Genomic DNA, 10282 nt, shown 5'->3' with positions numbered 1-10282 from the left:
CATCATCATCACCATAATAATAGTAATAGTAATAATAATAATAATAATAATGATAGATTAATTAAAAAAAGAATAATGATAGCTTCTTCCCTATCTTGCACGTTTGAAACTCCTCTTCCTGCCTGAGCACGGAGGAGTTAATCACCCAGTTTAACTCTACTTGTGTAGACATCTTGGACTCTGTTGCTCCACTCAAAATTAGAAAACCTAATGCTAAAACTCAACCCTGGCTTAGTGATGACAGCTTTGCTCTTAGGCAATTATGCAGGAAAGCAGAAAGAAAAAAACCCCAAAAAATAGATTTCAAACCTCATATGACATGATGAGAAGCTGTCTTGTTGACTATCAGCAATTTGTTAATTTCCAGAAATTTCCACTCTTCCAAAGTACTTTTTGACACAATTAATACAGTCCAAAACCCTGCTGCTGCTGCCTGCCTACTTTTTCACAAGTAAAATTAATAACTGCCTATGACCTCGCCATCCTCCCTCCTTTTTCTGCTGTCCTAAGCAAGTTTAAACCTGTGTCCCTTGCTCATATTAAAGCCATAGTCTCACACACTAAGCCAACTACTTGTCCCCTGGACATTCTTCCTCCATGCCTGTTGACAGAAGTATTTGACACTGTTGGTCCCACAATATCACTCATCCTAAACAGTATTCTAGCAAATGGTTCTTGTCCCTCTCGCTTTAAACATGTGGGAGTGTCATATCAGTTCTGCTGGGTCTCTGTTGAAAAAAGTCAAGGCCAAACTTCTCTTTGTTGTTCAAAAATCAGGGGTCAGAGTTTCTGAGCAGCAAAAATGTACTTCAATGCCAGGCAATAAAGGAGAGCAATACAGTGTGCATAAGAGACCACTCCGTTGCTCTGAGTTTCGCAACTCAGGGCGTTGTCTTATATACCCTTGGGTCGGCTTAGGTCACGTCTTGTGTCCATCCTCTTCATACTTGGCCAACCACACCAATATTATTTTTTTACGTCATACATACCCTCCAGTTTATCCAGTGCATTAAGTGAGATTCTTTTAACATTTTTTTGTGCCCTTTCATTGATTATATGTGGTCTGTGAGGTTATATATTCATTATAATGACAATTCAACACACTACTACTTATTACTTATGATACTTGTCATAATCATTCTGCGCCATTAGGTTCTTTTCCGTTTAGCAACTCATGAGTCTTTATAAAATTACACCACAGTAGTACATCCCATTATTAAAAAGCCCAATCTTGATACAACTGTTCTCAATAATTTTTGGTCTATTTCCAAGTTACCATTTCTATCTAAAGTCATGGAAAAAAATGTTTATTCTCAGCTATTGTCCTTTTAAGAAAATAACAATATATGGAGAAATTTCAATCAGATTTCAGGGCACGTCGCAGCACGGAGTCAGCTCTTCTTAAAGTCTTAAAGAGACTCCTGAACCATCTTTAGCACCAGGTCGGCATTCAGGGTAGTGCCCTTCAGCGGTTTGGCTCCTACCTAATAGACAGATCTTTTTCTCAGATCACCTGTGGAGTACCTCAAGTTATTAACCATTTTAGGGCCCATTTTATTCACCTTATATTTGCTCCCTTTTGGCTCCATCTTCAATAAAAACAATATCTCACACCATTGCTACGAAGATGACACTCAGCTATACCTCCCATTAGAACCTGGTGACAATAATAACAGCACAGTTAGGTCCCTGCTTGACTGCCTCCAGGATGTAAAAAATTGGATGGCAAAAAATTGTCCTCAATTAAATGATAGTAAGACAGAAGTGGTCTTATTTAGTCCCTCCAACTCCATCAGGGGTATAGCTAATCACTTAGGGCACCTGGCGCCTAACCCTCATGCCTATGCCAGAAATCTTGGTGTCATTTTTGATCCAGCTTTAAAATTTGACAAACAAATTAACACTGCTGTGAAAGGTTGCTTTTTCCAGCTAAGAAACATTACTAAACTTAAACCATTCCTCTCATTTAATGACCTGAAGATTGTCATAAATGCCTTAATTTCCTCTCGCCTGGATTACCGCAACGCTCTTTATTTCGGGATATTAGCCAGTCATCCCTGTCTCACTTACAGCTGGTGCAGGATGCTGCTGCTAGACGACTAACTGGTACCATGAGAAGAGATAGCATCACACCTGTACTGGTATCCCTGCATTGGCTACCGGTCAAGTATAGGATTGAGTTTAAGGTTCTATTATTTGTTTCTAAAGCTTTACATGGCCTGATGCCCCAGTACATCTCTGAGCTCTACCCCCTTTGCAACCCTAGATCTCTAAGATCCTCAGACCAGCTGCTCCTGGCTGTCCCTCGATCAAGGCTAAAGGGTAAGAGAACAGTTGGAACAGTTTACCATTTTCAATTAAGTGTTCCCCCTCTGTAGACACTTGAGACCCACATGTTTTCTCAGGCCTTTGACTGTCCTTAAGGCTTTATTTTTCACTATTACTTATTTATTTGTGTTTACTTATGGGATAGTATTGTTATGTTATCTCTACTAATTTTTTGCTGTTATCATGTTATGTTATTTTATTTTATTTTTGTTATTTTGTTGTACAGTACTTTGGTCAACTCTGGTTGTGATATGATGGTTGTGAAATGTGACATGATAATGTTCATTTACTTTATTTGAAGAGGTTAATGTGTATTTAAGTTATTTTTATTTCAAGTTATTCATTAATGTTAAGATAATTTTCCATGCAAGAATTTTACCATTAAAATTACATTTAGACCATGAAAGATAGCCTTTAGTGCATTTCTTATAGAGGGAATCAGTCTTGCATCAAATAATGAATTCCACTGTATGCCGAATGTTGCCTGTACATCTGCAAAGTATTTACACTGTCAGTAAATATCGTACAGTATTGGTATTATGTATTGGACTACAAAAGAGATGCAAGCCTGCAAAGGCAGAGTTATTTAAAGCTTTGAATGGGTCGATTGGGTTCTGGAGGTGTGGTAACAGCAATTGCGCAGGGTTGGCGTGGCCTGTGTTGGGGCCCAATGTGATATCTTTTCATGGGGCTCAAAATCATTGGTGGTGCCCCTGTCAACCACATCCAGACTACATCACAGGAAATTATCACAATCTGAGTCTGGAATCTAACATTGTTACACGGAGGTACAACTGAACTGACACTGAGTAAAGTATAGTTGTGTTTTGAGGAGCGAATTGGGAGCAATTGTTGAGGTGGAATCAGGAAAATGCTTAATTTCTGGGGAAATTTATAGTATGCAGTGGCAGACATCTTGGTCACAAACCACAGGTGATTTTAATCAAATATCAGGTGATTGTCAGTAAATGACAACCGTAGCCAATGAGCTGTGGCATTGTGCCATATTATATGACAAAAAACGTCATGAGAATACTATGAATATGTAGTTTGTAATTAACTACCTAAACTACATGACCCAAAGTAGTTAACTACTGAAAAAGCTACTGAGATATAAACTACCACCCAACTACTGCATATTTTAGTTAAACTAGTAATTGAACTACATGTAGTTCAACTACTACTCCCTAACACTGATAATACGTATAATACTACATGTAATTTGTACCGCACTTTTCATTCATAGTGAAACTCAAAGTGCTACAGTATTAATAAAGGAGAACACACAACATAAAGAAAATAATAATAATAATAATAATAATGATAATAATAATAATAATGATAATAATAATAGGAGATGAAAAAGGTTTTTAGGTGTTTTTTAAAAGAAACTAGGGTCTGTGCTGCTGTTAGGGAGGCCACAAGCGTAGTGCGGCTCGATCCCCCATGGTGCGGAGCTTAGTACTGGGGGCCTGGAGGAGCAAGCAGCTGGCAGATCTGAAGTAGCAGGTGGAGGTTTGTGGTGTGATCAGTTCCTGTAGGTAGGGAGGCATACTACTTCAATTTTCACTCTAAGTGAGAAGAGCTGCTACAGGTTTATATTTTAAAATGAAGAGAATCAGATGAAATGTACAAAATACTGACCAGGAATGTGCAAATGTTCATAGTGTAAACAGTATATGCAGTGTGCAATTAATAATAATACAAGTTGTGTTAATGTAAACACCTCATGTTAGATTAAATAGTGTACAAAAGCAAATGAGTGCAGTCCAATTTTCATTTATACTACTACAGCTTAAATACAGTTTAAATATGTTTGCACATATTGTAATTACTTTTGTGTGTATGAGTATATACACTCATGTATGTTAATGGGGTAGACAAAATATTAGGAACACTTTTCAATATAATTTACAGTACACCACCACCCACTATGACCTCAATAATAAACATAAAGTAGAATTATCACTTCTCTGACAATGTCAACAGAAATTGAAAATGTATAAGCTTCATTAGGGCAGAGCTGTTTTGGATTGCATTAGATTGCCCAGGTGTTCCTAATGAAGTGCTTGCTCAGTGTATATCTTCCCTGTAAATATAACATAGTTCTTCTTTTAGTGCTACTTATAGAAACTGTTTTCTATTTTATTGCCTTTTGTATTGTTTTATTCTATTTTAAATTAAAATATTGTCCTGTGTGTGTGTGATGTGTAATAACCATCAAGTTTTCATTCAGTCTGCAGCACATAAAGAAAAATGTTAATGTTATCCATCTGGGATACAGTACATACAAAAAAGGCATATTTAACAAAAACAGTCAACAAATCCTCCTAAATAAGACCGAAAAGGTGAAGGCAAAGCCTCGTATTCCCTTCTACATTCACCAAGACACCAAGTTTCAAAAGGTTCAGAGACTAAAGTATACAGGAATTTACACTGCTTTACTATTTTTATGCACATGACATATTTGTTTTTAAACACAAACATTAATTTTTACTTATAAAGAATCTGCACATTTGCACAAAACATAAGAAAATGCCAAAACTTACAAGCAGAGGCTCTCCTTGGCATGCTAATGAAATATTGTAGGGCTGCTTTCCACCACATGCATAATTTCTTGCTGGCACCTAACCAAATAATGTCATGACCCAATCCATCAATCAAAACACAGGCCACTGTAGGTTTTGCTTTTATGTTAAATCACCACAAGGTGGTGCTAGTATAATAAAAAGCCTTTGAAGGCTGCAGGAATAATCTGAATCTGAATCTGTCCTCCACCACTGCAGCTGTTGCATGTATAATGTTTTGTCTGCTTTTGTGTCCTCCTGGTGTCTCTTCTCCCCTCTAGCTTGTAACTGTCAAGTGTCATTGTTGTCGGGTCTTTTTCTTGTCCACAGAGAGAAATAATGTGCCCTGGTGTGTTCCCTTCATATTTGCATTTGGCATGTAGCCCAATCAGTTTGCTACTATCTATTTCACCTTCCCATGAAATTCACTGGCAGTAAGGCAGGAACACGTATTCATATATTACACACATATATTACTTTTTTACAGGAATACTTATTTTGCCTGGGAGGAGTCACTACCATGACTAATGTCAGGGAACAAAAGACTCCTGTGCAAACAGACTATGTGACAGACTGAAACATGATTGGCTGCAGTTTACTCTGTAACTGATACATATCTGTATCTATTTTCACAGAGTTATACAGTCCTTCCCAGAGGTGGGTATAAACCGTAAACCTGAGTATAAGGTTAATAGCAACCACCAGCAGAGTTATCACTCATCACCATGATTGTTTCTGTGTTTTTTGCAGTCTGTCATTCCTCTACATCTGTCAGTTTTGACACATTTCACTTGAATAAGAAAGTGTGTCCAAACTTCTGACTGGTACTGTAAATGTGAGACTAAAATTAATATTTAAAATTGACATATGATATTTTTTTAAACAATAAATATTACAGGTAAATAAATGTATAATGACCTGTAGGTAATGTGCTCTGTTTTGAACAAACTATCTACTGTAAACCTTTTTAAACCTCACCTGAGATTCTGTAGCTCTGTCCTTCTTTCAGTTTGTTGGTTTGGGAAACACAACTCAGGAGACTTTTACTTGTATTATTTTTAATTCAAGTCCTAAACTCATGGCTAGACCTTTCACTATGACATCAGAGCTCATCTAAGAGGCTGCAGCTCACCTGTCTGTGAGTCTTTGTGCTGCTCAGGCTGTGTAAATGGAATACCAGCAGGCCTTTGAACTTGACTAACAACTACAAATTCTCATACCAGCAATCAGGAAGGTACTGTTGTGCTCTCCCATGAGATATGTGAAAACATTTACATTGTGTTTGATGCAGCTGGTATTGAAAAACTGTGAAATTGTGAAACTAATCAGATAAAATTATTTTTTCAGGAATGGATGGGCACGAAACTGTCACGTACTCATGCCAGAGAGAAAAAAGAGAGATAGTATCAACAGATAGTATCATCCTCATTAGTGAGTAGCCTATTGTTGAGGATCCCCCTATTTTCACATACACAAAATACTCTGCTTTGAATAATAATTTGCCTAATATGGTTTTGGAACAAAAAAATACAGCAGATGAATATGCAAACAGTCTTTGAGTGTCAAACTCTGCACATCTGTCATTCTGCATAGTGATGCAAATTAATACTGACAACCAAATTTGTCCTGTATTGTCACTGAAGTATGAACTATCACTTCACTATACTGACTGTGTCTGTTTCATGTCTCAGATTCCTCAAATTCCTCTGAATATGTATTCCAAGCTGTCATAACCCTCTCTGACCTTGAAAGTCTCAGATTGTTTTTGGACACAGTTCATCTTCCTTTATTAACCAACAGCACAGCTGAAATTACCAGCATCAACACCACAACAGGTATGATGTCTTTCCATTTTGGTGCCCCATTGTTTGCCAAAGTTAAATAAATCTTATCCCTAACAATAAACATTGAACCTTGACGCTGTGCACTGCTGTTTGTTCCCATAGTGTGTTCATCAGATGCGACTGGATACCAGCGCAGATGTGAGGAGAAATTTGCTTGGTCATATATCAACTGCGTTAACCACGGACCCTGTGATGCCATCACTGGTGACACATGTGGATGCATTAATTACCTTCCAGCTGATGACCAGTACTGTTGGCCTGTCGAGCAGGTAGGCCTGAGTGATGTTTGCAGCACAACCAGAAGAGATGATCGCTCACTCAATACATCATTTTATCATGCACTGAGGAAGAAAACTACATGTTGATTCTGTGTTCATCAGTAAAGAAAGAAAGTAATGTAGTAAAGTAGTTTTTTGCTCAAATACTGTTGTTATAAGAACAGTTTTAAGGTACTTGACCTTGAAAGTCTCCTACGTTAAAGTCCTATGTTGTTGACATGCTCTCTGAATACACAACAGACAGACCCTTGAGATCATCAAATAAAAGTCTCACTGTACCTAGAATAAATACTTAATCAGCTCATGGTGCCTTCAGCCATTATAGTCCTACTCTTTGGATTTCTCTGCCACATGAACTCAGGTCTTTTACAACAGTGTCTTCCTTCAAAAGCAGACTAAAAACATCTTTTTTCGCAAGCTTTTAGGTAGGTTAATGGGTAAAACCTTCTTTTTAGAAACAGTATTATTATTGTTATTTCTTTCAACAATGATAATAATAATACCTTCTTACCCTACTCTCTTATTGTAATACCTTCTCACCTTCTAATTTTTTTATGCTGTCTTATATGTTTTTATATATATTTTCTTATATATGTAACATCTTCTTATTTTATGTTTTATCTTATTTGTTTTATATATGTAAGGTTAATGTAATATATTCGTTATGTATGATCTTTACTTGTTTTTAAGCACATTGAGTTTACGCCTGCCATATGAAATGTGCTATATAAATAAATTTGACTTAACTTGACTTGACTTGACTTGAGTATTACTCTTTTATGATATTTTATACTTCTACTTGTCTACATTTCAGAGGGAAACTGTACTTTCTACTCCACTACATTAATTTATTCATTCTACATACAGCTGTAGTTAATAGTTACTTACACATTCAGATACTTTTGTTAAGGATCTGAGTACTTCCATTCCACCATTCATTATTTGTAATCCTGCTGCGATGGGGTCTAAATGAGGCATTAGAAACTCCTCCTGATGAGCAGGTTGGCACCTTGCACAGCAGCCTCTGCCATCAGTGTACGAATATATGTGTGAATAGGTGAATGTTGGCATTTAGTGTAAAGCACTTTGGTTGGGAGACTCGAAAGGCGCTATATAAATTCAGTCTATTTACCATAAATGTGAATCTTTGGTAAAGGTGAGCATGTTTAATGGTTAAAAACATGTCACCATTATAATAACTGGATCTGGAACTGGAAGAGTGTATATGTACTGCAAAACACACAAATCTGTCCATTTGGTTGCGATTTAAAGTTACAGTTTTGTTTAATTTTTTTTTTTTTTTTTTTACTTTGGCACCATCTGGTGGTAATGTCTGTGCATAATTTACACACAGGTGGCCAGTGATTTCATTAATTATTCAAATCTCCCAACAGTGCATCAGAATTGGTCATAACTGACCTTCTAGGAAACAGTCAATAAGAAAGGAAACACATTTGATTGTAATATTAGTTACTATAGTTTTTGCCTCATTGCAGAGATCTATCTGTCCATTCACAAGTGTTGCAAGCATAAGAATATTGCACGAATCAATCAATAACACAGGTACTAAAGTCCATCCCTAACTTTAAAACATTTTCCTCCTGCTTTTACATATAGCAAAGTCCTTGATTAGAGTGGTAAAATCCAGGACTCTAACAATGTCACTTTTCAATGACACGTTAAGTCAAGCATGATTCCATCTTCATTTCATTTGTTTTGATTATTAACCCTGGCCAACAAACAGCCGCTGGACGGTTACAAACTCTGAATAACAGTTAGTTACTGCCACGAACTGAAGCTCAGAGGGTTAAACAAGCTTCTTAGAAACAGAAAGAGAAAGATTTTAAAAAACCCATCCGTATGTTAGTATGTCAGTTCCTGCTTTCTGAATCTTTAATGTGGCACACTCGGTTCATCAGACTATGATTTTATATCTTAAAAAGAGTTACAGGTAGGTTTTAGGATATGATCAGTATGTAGCAGAGGCTGAAATTTCTCTGAGGTGATATCAGTACTGCTGTCACTTAAGACATTTTTTTTTCAGTAGAGGAAACTATTTTAATTCCAAACTGACATCAAATGAATGCATAGAGGCGGGTAAAAAGCTTTGGAATATATGTTAATACCACATACACATAATATGACAAAGGTTCTACTAGTCAAATGTTCTGTTAGTCAAAATAGACTTGGGTCACAGCACAACTTGCACACCCATGGATCTGTTTATCAGTTGCACTGCAGAGTAGACCGGATCAGGAACAATACACTGACTGTCCTATTCAGCATGGGGTTATTTTTGTGTTGTTTATCTTCATAAGGGCGTTGACTCATTTGCATGACCTAATATGACCTAATATGTACCGACAGTGCTAGTTGGTCAACAATGCATAATATGTAACTATCAATACAGGTGGACCCAAATGCAGACACAGACAATGAATTAAGAAATATAAAAAGGTTTTTTTTGTAGGAAGCAATCACACATTGTTCTTCTCACTCTTTATTCTTATTCCGTCTTCCGTATATTTTTTGCCATGTTTCAACTGCTGCATACTTTGTGCTATAAAAACCATTCAACTGTCAATCTGTGCAAACTCATCCAGCAGATGTGTGCTTGTATTTTTCTGAAATGTAACATGTTTCAGCGATTTTATATAATTTTTTAAAATATTAAAATTTATAATGGCAGTCTATGGGACTAACCGTCCAACTGAGTTGGAACCTTGGTCACTTTGACACTCAACTGCTCGGACGTCCCTTATCCTACAGACGCCATTCGAACTTTAAAATGTTCACAAAACTTTGAATTTTCAAAGTTATCAGATTGTTTAGTGATATCTTTTATAGTTTTTCAGCAATTTAAGCCAAAAGTCAGGGGTTTTGCAGACTTTGACAGGTCTCACCAGTGTGTCATGTGATCAGGCACAGTGGAGAGCACAGATATTTTTAGACCAGGAAAGATTTTCGGAATAGCTCTCCCTCCCACAATTTTAACTCCTCAAGCACATATCTTGCCTCAGTATGTTGCCACAAGCCTCCTCTCTCTCAAAATGTAAATACATTTCACATAGGTCTTATAGGTTTTGAGATCTGAACCTTAATTGATAGAGAGTCCCTGTCTTGCTCTCATTGACTGCAATACAGTATGCAGGATGTATGTCCCCTCTCACTCCAGTTTCTTAAATGTACAGATTTTCTGATCTTTTTTTCACATATCATTCATTCTCATGTTAAACTAGTCTTGCTTTCACTAATGATGTACAAA

The sequence above is a fragment of the Thunnus albacares genome, chromosome 16 (assembly GCF_914725855.1).
Source record: "Thunnus albacares chromosome 16, fThuAlb1.1, whole genome shotgun sequence".
Taxonomy (NCBI): domain Eukaryota; kingdom Metazoa; phylum Chordata; class Actinopteri; order Scombriformes; family Scombridae; genus Thunnus; species Thunnus albacares.
Note: the sequence above shows the minus strand (reverse complement) of the source record.